This window comes from Triticum dicoccoides, chromosome 4A (assembly GCF_002162155.2).
Source record: "Triticum dicoccoides isolate Atlit2015 ecotype Zavitan chromosome 4A, WEW_v2.0, whole genome shotgun sequence".
In the NCBI taxonomy this organism is placed as follows: domain Eukaryota; kingdom Viridiplantae; phylum Streptophyta; class Magnoliopsida; order Poales; family Poaceae; genus Triticum; species Triticum dicoccoides.
In genome coordinates this window covers 574,826,937-574,841,254 of record NC_041386.1, presented here as the reverse complement: position 1 = coordinate 574,841,254, position 14,318 = coordinate 574,826,937, and positions in this window count along the sequence as shown.

Sequence of the window (14,318 nt, the reverse complement as noted above, 5' to 3'; positions counted from 1 at the left end):
GGGCATGAGTTATTATTGTTGACATTACCCTCGAGGTAAAAGGTTGTGGGGCGAAACTATAAGCCCCTATCTTTCTCTGTGTCCGATTAAAACTCCGTAACCACAAGTATTTTGTGAGTGTTAGCAACTATGAAGGACTAGATGATAGTTGAGTATGTGGACTTGCTTTTTAGCTCTGACATAGACTCTTTCTGATGTTATGATAAATTGCAATTGCTTCAATGACTGAGGTTATAGTTTGTTGGTTCTCAATAATGTTTCTGATTCATACTTTTGCACTGTGAATAGATCATCACTTGAACATAAGTAATCATATGACAATATCTATATATGTTGCTGTTATGAGAATAATCATGATGCCCTCATGTCCGTATTTTATTTTTATCGACGCCTCTACCTCTAAACATGGGGACATATTTATTGTTATCGGCTTTCGCTTGAGGACAAGCGAGGTCTAAGCTTGGGGGAGTTGATACGTCCATTTTGCATCATGCTTTTTATCGATATTTATTGCATTATGGGCTGTTATTTCACATTATGTCACAATACTTATGGCTATTCTCTCTTATTTTACAAGGTTTACATAAGGAGGGAGAATGCCGGCAGCTGGAATTCTGGGCTGGAAAAGGAGCAAATATTAGAGACCTATTCTGCACAACTCCAAAAGTCTTGAAACTCCACGAAATACCTTATAATAAATAATGAAAAATCCTCGACAAAGATGAAGACCAGGGGGCCACACACTTTCCACGAGAGTGGGGGCTCCCCCCTAGGGCGCGCCCCCCTACCTCGTGGGCCCCCTGGTGGCTCTCTAATGACCATCTTCTGCTATATGAAGTCTTTCATCGAGAAAAAACCCAGAAGCAATCTTTCGGGATGAAACTACGCCGCCACGAGGCGGAACCAATCTAGGGCTCCGGCAGAGCTGTTCTGCCAGGGAAACTTCCCTCCCGGAGGGGGAAATCATCACCATCGTCATCATAACGCTCCTCTCATCAGGAGAGGGCAATCTCGATCAACATCTTCATCAGCACCATCTCATCTCAAAACCCTAGTTCATCTCTTGTATCCAATTCTTGTCTCCAAGTCCGGGATTGGTGCTAGTAGGTTGCTAGTAGTGTTAATTACTCCTTGTAGTTGATGCTAGTTGGTTTAATTGGTGGAAGATCATATGTTCAGATCCTTTATGCATATTATTACCCCTCTAATTATGAACATGCATATGCTTTGTGAGTAGTTACGCTTGTTCCCGAGGACAAGGGAGAAGTCTTGCTATTAGTAGTCATGTGAATTTGGTATTCGTTCGATATTTTGATGAGATGTATGTTGTCTAGCCTCTAGTGGTGTTATGTGAATGTCGACTACATAACACTTCACCATTATTTGGGCCTAGAGGAAGGCATTGGGAAGTAATAAGTAGATGATGGGTTGCTAGAGTGACAGAAGCTTAAACCCTAGTTTATGCGTTGCTTCGTAAGGGGCTGATTTGGATCCATATGTTTCATGCTATGGTTAGGTTTACCTTAATACTTTTGTTGTAGTTGCGGATGCTTGCAATAGAGGTTAATCATAAGTGGGATGCTTGTTCAAGTAAGAACAGCACCCAAGCACCGGTCCACCCACATGTCAAATTATCAAAGTACCGAACGCGAATCATATGAACGTGATGAAAACTAGATTGACGATATTCCCATGTGTCCTCGGGAGCGCTTTTCCTTATATAAGAGTTTGTCCAGGCTTGTCCTTTGCTACAAAAAGGATTGGGCCACCTTGCTGCACTTTATTTACTTCTGTTACTTGTTGCTCGTTACAAATTATCTTATCACAAAACTATCTGTTACCACTTATTTCAGTACTTGCAGATAATACCTTGCAGAAAACCGCTTATCATTTCCTTCTGCTCCTCGTTGGGTTCGACACTCTTACTTGTCGAAAGGACTACGATAGATCCCCTATACTTGTGGTTCATCAACTTCTTCGATAAATAAGAGTGTCAAACCCAACGAGGAGCTAAAGGCAGAACAAATATTCCCTTAAGTTCTATCGACCATCGATACAACTCTATGCGCACTTGACGTTTGCTTTATCGGAAACAAGTACGAAACTATTTTGTAGGTGTGATACTAGAACTACTTTGAAAGAATAAAACTAGAAGTGCTTTGCAAGATAATAAAAGTTAGGTGTTTAGTAAAAGGGTTTGTGTCAACAAGAAAGTTATTTGTCCCTAGGCGATCGATAACAAGTACCGGCAATAATTCTTGCAATTCTATATGAGGGAGAGGCATGAGTTAACATACTTTCTCTACTTGGAACATATGCACTTATGATTGGAACTCTAGCAAGCATCCGCAACTACTAAAGATCATTAAGGTCGTGAAACCCAACCATAGCATTAAGTATCAAGTCCTCTTTATCCCATACGCCATAGCCCATGTACTCGGGTTTAAGCTTCTGTCACTCCCGCAACCCACCATAAGCGAACCATGAACATATTGCAACACCCTACAGCGGGGGGCCCTCATGTTTGCACGAGAACAGAGGGCACCGTAGGACAACACCATAAATAAAATATACAATCATACCAACCAAGATCACGATTAACCCACAGGACAAAACGGATCTACTCAAACATCATAGGATAACCATAGATCATTGCGAAATAATATATGGAGTTGAGCACCATGTTTAAGTAGATATTATAGCAGGGGCAAGAGGTGTTACACCGCTGCATAGAGGGGGGAGAGTTGGTGTTGACGGTAGTAAGATTGTTGATGTAGATTGTCGTCTTGATCATTGCCCCGGCGGCACTCCGACGCCACCGGGAGCGAGGGGGAGAGCCCCCCCTACTTCTTCTTCTTCCTTGGCCTCCCCCTAGATGGGGAGGAGAATTCCCCCTCTGGTCCATGGTCTCCTATGGCGGTGGAGGGGCAGGAGCCCCTCCGAGATTGGATCTCCCTCTCTGTTCTCTTCTGTTTCGCGTTCCCTAGATCTGGCCGAAAACCGTTTCTTATATTCCGGGAGATTCTTAACTCTAATTGCACTGAGATTTTACCATGATTTTTCCAGATATAAGCTTCCTTGCGCACGAAGTAGAGCTCCAACCGACGTACGAGGTGAGCACAACCCACCACCACGTGCATGGCTCCGGGGTGGTGCGCTGGTGTCTTGTGCCCTGTGTGGGCCTCCATTTGCGGTGATTCCAACTCCCAAAACTCACATATATTCCAAAATAATTCTCCGTAGAATTTTATTGCATTTGGACTGCGTTTGATATGGATATCCTGCGATACAAAAAACATGCAAAAATAGGAACTAGCACTGGGCACTGGATCAATAGGTTAGTCCAATAAATCATATAAAAAGTTGCCAAAAGTATGTAAAAGTTGTATAATATTGGCATGAAACAATCCACAGTTATAGATACGACAGAGACATATCATGCCCTTACGAGAAGAGGGAAGACAATGGTGGCAAACTCATTCGGAAGGATAAAGCCAAGTCCTTCCCTAGAAAGAACAACTTCACAAAGAAGCCTCCTCCAAAGGTTTTGGTGGCACATGAAGAGTAAACCTCCAATGATGAGGAGGAAGATATAAGTGCAGAAGGAATGGCAACGGCAACCATTGCTATTGCTACATCTTCCCCCACCAAGGTGTCTCTCTTCGGCGCCCCCAATGAAAACACCATTGCCAAATGTGTCATGGCCAAAGGTATCAACAAGGTAACTCCTAACATCAAAACCACCATCATTACTACACCTTCATTGTTAGATTGTGTTGATGATAGTGAGGTGGAGAAAGTTGATGAAAATGAGTTCACCAAGTTTGTGAGCAAGCTCAAGGGTGAGTCCAAGAAGCACTTTGTTGCTCCCTTGGAACAACTTGGTGAGGCCAATGATATCAGTGAGTCTCATGAGGGTACTATCTCCAAGTTGGAGGAGCATAGTCGTGACTATGCCGATGAGATTACGGATCTTTCCATTGCTCTAAAGGAAGAGCAAGATCTTCGTTTGACTCTTGAGGAGTTACAGAACGTTGATCATGCTAAATTGCAAAAAGATCTTGATCATGCTATTGTTCTTAATCATGTGCTTAAATCCGAGAAAGCCAAACTTGGGGTTGGCCATGCTAGACTCAAGGAAGAGTTTGATATACTTGACAAGGCTCACAAGGTCTTGAAGGGTGTTCATGCCTCTCTCAAAGAGTCTCATGAACAACTCTAAGTGAATCTAACCAAGGAGATTTCCACTTGTCCTCCTTTCGTTCTAATTGATAATACCCATGCTACTAACCCTTGTTGTGAGCATAGGAATCTTGTGGAGGAAAATGCTAAGTTGAAAGAGCAACTTGAGAAGGGCCTTGTGACTTTCATACAAGGTGAGAAGAATCTCAACGACCTTTTGAGCAATCAAAAGGAAGTTGTAGGGAAGGAAGGACTTGGGTTTGTACCCAAGTCAAAGAAGAAGAAGAACAACAAGAAGAAGTAGTAGAAGAAGAAGAAGAAGAAGAAGAGAAAGCAATCTCTCACACTAAAGGAGACCTTTGTCAAGGCGGGTGAGGGTAATCATGAGAAGAAGAAGAACAAGGAAGTGGTGGTAATGCCAAGAAGGGCAAAACCGCTCCCAACAACAAAGCCGGCGACTTTAACCCCTCTTACATTTTATGTCGTGCTAGTGATGGGCATGTTTATGCCAAATTTATTGGTTCTTACTATTGGTACATTGAATGGTATATTTGGGTTCCTAAGACCCTTGGTTCTAACATCAAAGGACCCATTCAAAAATGGGTGCCTAAATCCAAGCATTGATCTCTTGTAGGAGTTTGCTTCCGGTGGAGTGTCATGGTTGCTTGATAGTGGAGCAACAAATCATATGGACGGGAGCAAGGATTTGGTGGTGGATGCGCATCCAATTCCACCCACTCATGTCCAATTTGGTGATGCCTCAACTTCTAAGGTACTAGGACTTGGCAGGGTGTTCATCTCTCAAGATTTAACTATTGAGAAGGTCATGCTTTCTGAGTCCCTTGCATACAATTTACTTTCCATTCATCAAATTGCACTTATGGGCTTTGCAACATTCTTTGATCTTGATACTATGGCCCTTTTGTGGAGAAAGACTCTTAAAGTAACCTTCATTTGGCATGTCGAGAACGGTCTCTACGTGGTGAACTTTTCGGAACAACCCACTAAGACCGCGACTTGCCTAATGGCTAAAGTTGACGTGGGTTGGCTTTGGCATTGCCGACTAGCCCATGTCAATATGAGATCTTTGCAAAGTCTCCTCAAAGGTGACCATGTGTGTGGACTAACAAATGTGAGTTTTGCCGAAGATTGTGCTTGCAATGCTTGCGTCAAAGGAAAGCTTCATGAAACGGCTCATCGTCCATAGACTATCATCTACTCAAAGAGGCCCTTGGAGCTCCTTCACATGGATTTCTTTGGTCCTCCATCCTTTGATACTCTCGGTGGAAGAAAGTATTCATTGGGGTGATTGTGGATGACTACTCAAGATACACATGGGTATACTTCTTCAAGAGGAAGAGTGAGACTCAACAAACCACCATCAACTTTGAAAATGAAGCGCAACGTCAACATGAAGCAAAGATCTTGATGATTAGAAGTGACAATGGCCCCGAGTTCAAGAACTACACCTTGGACGAGTTTCTTAGTGACGAGGGGATCAAGCACCAATATGTCACACCCTATACCCCCAAACAAAATGGATGCGGCAAGGACCATGATGGCGGAATTCAATTCTTTGTACAACTTTTGGGCTGAAGCCATCAACACCGCATGTCATGCATCCAATATGCTCTACCTCCGCAAAGGCTTGAACAAGACTCCATATGAGATACTTAACGGCAACAATCCCAATCTCAAGTACTTCCGGGTGTTCGGTTGTAAGTGTTGCATTCTCAAGAAAGGTGTTCATTTGTCTAAATTTGAACCTAGAGCTCAAGAGGGCATATTTGTTGGTTATGCTACAAACTCTCATGCTTACCATGTCCTCAACAAGTCCACCAGACTCATTGAGGAGATGTGTAACATGGAGTTTGATGAGAATAACGGCTCCCAAGTAGAGCAAAGTGGTCTTTGTGATGTAGGTGATGAAATTCCTCCTCAATCCAGAAGAAGAATGGGTATTGGTCAAATACTCCCCATTGAGGAACCCCTTGTGGCCGAAGGAGAAGGACAATGCTCTACTCAAGTGGAGCCATCACTTACACTTGACCGACACGCTTCCGAAGAACAAAATGAAGGCCCTCAACCCAATGAACAAGATCAAGGGCAAGATCTGAAGGAAATATGCCCTAGAGGCAATATAAAGTTGTTATTTTATATTTCCTTATATCATGATAAATTTTTATTATTCATGCTAGAATTGTATTAACCGAAAACTTGATACATGTGTGGATACATAGACAAAACACTGTGTCCCTAGTAAGCCTCTACTAGACTAGCTCATTAATTAAAGATGGTTAAGTTTCCTAACCATAGACATGTGTTGTCATTTGATGAACGGGATCACATCATTAGGAGAATGATGTGATGGACAAGACCCATCTGTTAGCTTAGCATAATGATTGTTAAGTTTTATTGCTATTGCTTTCTTCATGTCATATACATATTCCTTTGACCATGAGATTATGCAACTCTCGGATGCCGGAGGAATACCTTGTGTGCTATCAAACATCACAACGTCACTGGGTGATCATAAAGATGCTCTACAGGTATCTTCAAAGGTGTTTGTTGGGTTGGCATAGATCAAGATTGGGACTTGTCACTCCGAGTATCAGAGAGGTATCTCTGGGCCCTCTCGGTAATGCACATCATAATAAGCCTTGCAAGAAATGTGACTAATGAGTTAGTTGCGGGATGATGCATTACGGAACAAGTAAAGAGACTTGCCGATAACGATATTGAACTAGGTATGGAGATATCAACGATCGAATCTCGGACAAGTAACATACCGATGACAAAGGGAATAACATATGTTGTCATTATGGTACGACCGATAAAGATCTTCATAGAATATGTGGGAAACAATATGAGCATCCAGTTTCTGCTATTGGTTATTGACTTGAGAGGTGTCTCGGTCATGTCTACATAGTTCTCGAACCCGTAGGGTCCGTACGCTTAACATTCAATGGCGATTTTGTACTATATGAGTTATGTGATTTGGTGACCGAATGTTGTTTGGAGCCCCGGATGAGATCATGGACATGACGAGGAGTCTCGAAATGGTCGAGAGGTAAAGATTCATATATTGGATGATGATTTTCGGACATCGGAAGTGTTCCGGGGGTACCGGGTGCATATCGGGTCACCGGAAGGGGTTCCAGGCATCCCCCTGGCAACTACATGGGCCTTAATGGGCCAAGAGGGGGACAGACCAGCCCCTAAGGGGCTGGTGCACCCCTCCCATATGGGCTGGCCAAATTGGAGTAGAAAAGGCGAAGGAGGAAAGGAAAAAGGTAATAGGTTTCCCCCTTCCCGCTCTTCCCTTCCTATTTCGAATAGGAATGGGAAAGGGTGGAGGCTGGATTGGGAGGTGCCCAAGTAGGATTCTTCCTACTTGGGGTGTCCCCTTGGCTGCCTCTCTGAAAGGATCAACATAGTTGACTAGAGGGGGGTGAATAGGCAACTAACAATTTTTAGCTTTTCTTTACCAATTTAACCTTTGCATCAAGGTAGGTTGTCTAGATATGCAACAAGGTGAGCAACCTATATGATGTGCCAAGAACAAGTACACAAGCAAGCAAGGGATACAACACAAATAAGCTTGCACAAGTAAAGGCACGAGATAACCAAGAGTGGAGCCGTTGAAGACGAGGATGTGTTACTGAAATTCCTTCCTTTTGAAGGGAAGTACATCTCCGTTGGAGTGGTGTCGAGGCACAATGCTCCCCAAGAAGCCACTAGGACCACCGTATTCTCCTCACGCCCTCACACAATGCGAGATGCCGTGATTCCACTATTGGTGTCCATAGAGGCGGCGACCGGACCTTTACAAACAAGGTTGGGGCTATCTCCACAACTTAATTGGAGGCTCCCAGCGATACCACAAAGCTTCACCACAATGGAATATGGCTTCATGGTGACCTCAACCGTCTAGGGTGCTCAAACACCCAAGAGTAACAAGATCCGCAAGGGATGAGTGGGGGAATCAAATTTCTCTTCGTGGAAGTGTAGATCTAGGCCTTCTCAACCAATCCCTAGAGAATCAACAAGTTTGATTGGCTAGGGAGAGAGATCGGGCGAAAATGGAGCTTGGAGCAATAATAGAGCTTGGGGATGGAAGAGATAGTCAACTCAGAGAAGAAGACACCCCTTGTATAGTGGAAGAACAAATCCAACCATTATCCACCAACTCAGCCTGCGTGGCCTGGTACTACCACGCCGGGGACGTGGTACTACCGCAAGGGCACACGGTACTACCGCAGTGCCCCGCGGTACTACCGCCCGAGCAGCAGAAACCAGAACAGCCCTGAAGCTGTGAGTCAGAGGGCGGTAGAACCGCTGGTGCGGTACTACCGCTCCCCCTTGCGGTACTACCGCAAGGCAGGGATGGTCCGGATTTTGGGAAGGCACGGACATATAAAAATACATCCGTGGCAACTTCCGCTGAGATGGGATCTATGCAAAAATCCGACACGGTAGTACTACCGGCCCAGAGAGGTACTACCGCGCGGGGTGCGGATGTAAAAAATTACATCCTCTCCTACTGCCGGGCCAGCTGCTAAGCCTGGCCAGAGCACACGGTACTACAGCGCGCCCGACGCGGTACTACCACGTAGGGTGCGGATGTAAAAAATTACATCCGTCCCTACTACCGCAATAGCAGCAGCGCCTGGTCTGAGGCTACAGTACTACCGCTCCAAAGAAGCGATACTACTGTGGGCACTTAAGGTACTACCACGCCAGAGGCCGGTACTACCGCAAGGGCCTGCGGTACTACCACTCCTAGGAGCAGTACTACCGCATGCCCCAGATCAGCAAACACGACATTTTTGCATAGACACGAAACGACGGAGGATGCTCCAAAGTGCCAAAGGAAAGGCGGTGCAAAGGAGAAGACGTGTACGTGATGATTCCACCCAAACCTTTCCAAAGCGGACCGCCTCTTAATAGTACGGCTTTCCTATGACTCAAATCCACCGAAAAGAAACATAGAGAAATGTCGTCTTCAATAGTCTTCGAGGGGCACCAAATTGTCTTGTGCCTAGTGATGAAATGTCTGAAATACGCAATGCACATGATTAGTCCGCAAAAGCATTGTCATCAATCACCAAAACAACTAGGGATAAATGTGCCCTTACAATCTCCCCCTTTTTGGTGGATTGATGCCAATACGGGATTTGCATAAAAGGAGATAACATAGACCATAGGCAAACCCCATACCTCTAAAATATAGACGGGCTCCCCCTAGATGTGTGCTATCTAGATGAGTGCTTTGGACTGCACGACACACATACTAGGATCAACACTCCCCCTATAGTTTATAGACAAGGCATATCTTGCAACAATAAGGCTAACACTAAGCAAGATAAAACATATGAGCGTAATATAACTAGCACAAGATAGCATAAGCTCAATAAGGTATGATAGAGTGCATATGTCTTACACCATATGATAGAAAGGTCTCACAAGCGCAAACCAAACCAAAGCAAACGAGGTCCAATGACAAAGCAAACAAAAACACGACTCACAACGCATAGCTCGTAAATCCTACACTCTCTCCCCCTTTGGCATCGAGACACCAAAAAGGCAGAGAGGACACCTACAACACAAGTGGTGGCTCAAGTGGAGTAATCACTCGCACGCTCCTCGTCAGACTCGGCAGCTGGGACGGACTTTTCCTTGTCCTCCTCAGAATCAGTCCACCTGTAGCCCTGCTTCGCCATCCAGGCTGCCTCTGGCATGATGACCCTGTCAGATCCGCTGGATATATGCTCGCCAAACGTCCTCAAGATCCGATTGTCGCGGTGGCGACTCTCCTTCTGAGCAACATGCGACCGGTACTGCCCCTTGGCCTGCATGCAGAATAGAGCCTTCATCTTGTTCTTCAGCTTCTTATCCCAAGAGGGATCAAACAATGAAGGCGAGTAGCCAGTAGAGCTATCCTCATCAGCGTCCTCCTCCTCAACCTCATCTGCATCCACATCCATCTAAGTAGCCGCTGCCTCAGCACGGGTAGTAGTGTTGGCCCACTGGGCTTGATACAGAGCCTGATGGGGTCATGACGAATCCAGTCAGGGGCAAGAAACTCATCATTGGGATTGAGCTTCTCCCAATTCCTCGTGATCAACATAAACAGGTAAGGTCCATAGATGGGAACCTTACGGGTGAACAACGCAAACCGAAGCTCGCACCACATGATATGTGAGACATCAAGTGGTTGAGCCTGAGAGAGACATGCCTCCTCACAGATGAGCATCATATCCACAAGATAGGCATGCACTTTGTCCTTGTCACTAATGCGGGGAAAAAGAGAGTTGCGGAATATGTGATACATGATGTTGAGGAAGGGGTTCAGCACCCACGCCTTCTTGCCACTGGGAAGCGACTTCTCAACATAGTAGGGCTGAAGCTTCTTCTTGTTGGCTGACTCGGGATTGGCATGAGGGCGTACACCCACGGGTGTGTTGAGCCCCTCATCAGGAACCTGAAGCAAATCCATGAAGTCCTTCCATGTAGCAGTCAGCCGCTATCCGTTGGTCATCCAGGTCATCTTCCATTCCTCATTAGTATGGAAGTGGACTGAGGCAAAGAATTGGGCCACAATCTCAGGGTCGTAATCCAAATGGAATGAGATCACATGCTCAATGCCAAACTGCTCCACGAGATCCAGAGCCTCACCAAAGTAATCACGGTGCCTCTCATCCCTCATGTGATGCATGTCAATCCAGTGCATGTCCACATAGATGTTCTGCTTTGCCTTGATCACATCCAGATAAGTGAGATACTGCTGCTTGGTCCAGAACAAATAATTCCCGCTGAAGTTGGCACGAGGATTCACATAGGGGTTGATCTTCCTTCGAGAGGCAAACTCAGCAAGAGGTATCTCATCCATGCCCTTGGTGGGCTCCTTGAGCTTGGTGGTGGTGGTGGTCTTGGTCCTGCGTTGGGGGGCATAGGAGCCCTCTGGTGCTTCATCTTGGTTGCGCAGACGCTTGGATCCCGTGTCACGACTGGGATTGGAACGGCGAGCAGGAGCACCGAAGCCACCACCTAAGACACAAAACACAAAAACACGCACGAGAAGCGAGAAGGATCAATGTAAAGACCACAGCAAAACAGGTGAAACAAGTAGAACTCGCACTTGGTAATTGCCACTTGGAAGATTTGACGACAACGGTAGTACCGCACGGCTACGCGGTACTAAAATTTTAGTGTTGCTCCTAGCCACGGTAGTGCCGTGCCGGGGTGGCACGGTAGTACCGTGTCTCGGAGCGGCAGCAAAATTTTAGTTCCGCGCCTCGCGCGGTAGTACCGCTCTTGAGGAGCGGTAGTACCGCCAGGTGTCAGATCCAAAACCTCAACTGGATCTGAGCACAACCGTGACAGCAAAGCGGTACTACAGTTGATCAAATCTACCACGGGACAACACAACAAGTACCATCTCTACGCACTACTACTCTCATACATCCTACTCTTGCATAGATTTAGCCTAAAATCTCAAGAACAACATGCATCTCCCCAAAAACCTAGAAACGAAAGAACAAAGCAAAGAGAGAGGGATTTGGGGAGAAACCTTGTTCCATGGCAAGAGGAAGTGGTGGGGAATGATCCCACCGGATGGAATGCGAGGAGAGCGACCGGAGACAGAGATCCGGTGAGGTTCTTGGGCAGGAGAGAGAGAAACGACGTGGGGAGAAGGAGTGAACAGGTATGGAGGAGTTGGAACTCCCCCTGCCCGCTCTTAACCCCCAAGCGCTCTCGACTGCGTGGTAGTACCGCATGTCATCGTGGTAGTACCGCCTGGGCGGAAGTACCGCTCCCCCAGGCGGCAGTAAAAAATTGCTGCCATGCTGGGTGCAGTAGTACAGTGCACAGCTCCTACGGTAGTACCGTGGCATGCCACGGTAGTACCGTGTGCCCAAGAAAATGCAGGTTTCAAACAGAGAAGACCAAAGGGCCGATGCAAAGAAACCTTCAAGCGAACGGACGCACCAAAACGCAGAAACACGAGACAACACACACAAGCACGACACAAGGAAAGAGAAACAAGAGACAACAAGGACTAAACAAGGAACCCAACCTCTCCAACGAGAGGGTGGTGGCCGGAGCCACCTATGTTTGAGTCAATTGGTATGGCACCGCGAAGAATTATCCTTGGGCCCATGACCAAAACTCGTCTTTGAAGCACAAGTACCATCAACAATGGCTAATGTGAAAGAGTTGATCAATTTATGCATAATGGGGGGAGGAAAAGTTCATTGAGAGAACAACACTCCCCCTATGTCCATGCCTACACCTAAACAAGATAACAAGTTGAGTATGGTGGAGTGTGCAAGGGTTCAAGCAACATTGCTCGAATCAATGATATTTAGCTCATGCCTTAACTCGCGAAATCTTGCTTCATCCAAGGGCTTCGCGAAGATATCTGCAAGGTTATCAAGAGTGTTGACATAGTTGAGCTTGATCTCCCCTCGCCTAATATGATCCCGGATGAAGTGATACCGAATCTCAATATGCTTCGTCTTGAAGTGTTGCACCGGGTTGAGAGAAATCTTGATGGCACTTTCATTGTCACACCAAAGAGGCACTTTGTCACAAATGACACTGTAATCCTTTAAAGTTTGCCTCATCCATAGAAGTTGTGCACAACAACTACCGGCAGCCACATACCCCGCTTCCGTGGACGAGAGAGACACGCAACTTTGCTTCTTGGAAGACCAACTCACCAAAGAGCAGCCAAGAAATTAGCACCCTCCGGAAGTTGACTTCCTATCCACTTTGTCTCCCGCCCAATCGGAGTCTGAATAGCCTACAAGATTGAAGCTAGATCCTCTTGGATACCATAAGCCAAAGTTTGGGGTATGATCCAAATATCGAAAGATTCGCTTGACCACCACATAGTGGCTTTCCTTAGGTGTGGCTTGAAACCATGCACAAATTCCCACACTCAACATGATATCCGGTCTAGATGCACAAAGGTAAAGGAAGGAGCCAATCATGGAGCGATATACCTTTTGATCCACCACTTTACCATTGGGATCTATGTCAAGTTGGCATTTGACTGGCATTGGAGTGGAAGCCGGCTTGACATCACTTAGCTTGAATCTCTTGAGCATGTCTTAAGTGTATTTGGCTTGGTTGATGAAGGTTCCTTCTCTTTGTTGCTTGACTTCGAACCCGAGAAAGAACTTCAACTCTCCCATCATGGACATCTTGAACTTGGAGGTCATGAGTGAGGCAAATTCCTCATTGAAAGCTTTGTTAGGGGAACCAAAGATAATATCATCAACATATAGTTGACACACAAACAACTCCCCTTTGAACTTCTTAGTAAAAAGAGTGGGGTCGATTTCCCCAATTTCAAAACCACGATCTTGCAACAACTCGGTAAGGTGGTCATACCACGCACGTGGGGCTTGCTTAAGGCCATAGAGTGCCTTATCGAGTTGGTACACATGATCGGGAAAATAGGGATCCTCGAACCCAGGGGGTTGCTTGACATATACCAACTCATTAATAGGACCATTAAGAAAAGCACTCTTTACATCCATTTGTTGTAACTTAAAGTTATGGTGAGAAGCATATGCGATTAACATGCGAATGGATTCAAGGCGAGCAACGGGAGCAAAGGTTTCATCATAGTCGATACCCTCGACTTGGGAGTAGCCTTGGGCTACCAAACGAGCCTTGTTGGGAATGATAATCCCATGAGCATCTTGCTTGTTCTTGAATATCTATTTGGTTCCAATGACATTATGGTTCCCCGTGGGCCTTGGCACCAATCTCCACACCTTGTTGTGCTCGAAGTTGTTGAGTTCTTCATGCATGGCATTAAGCATTTCCGAATCTTCGAGCGCCTCATAGACCTTTTGGGGTTCAACACAAGAGACAAACGCGTGATGTTCACAATAGTTTTCTAATTGTCTATGAGTGCTTACCCCCTTTCTTAAGCTTCCAAGGACATTTGTCATGAGATTATCTTTGGTGGATAGCTTGGATGCGATCTTGGCGCCACGACGCTCTAATTCCTCCTTTGGAGTGAGTTGAGGAGCGGTTACTTGATCATCTTGAGCGTCGTCTTGAGATCGTTCTTGATCTAGAGCTTGCTCTTGATCTTGAACTTGCTTGGATGAGAG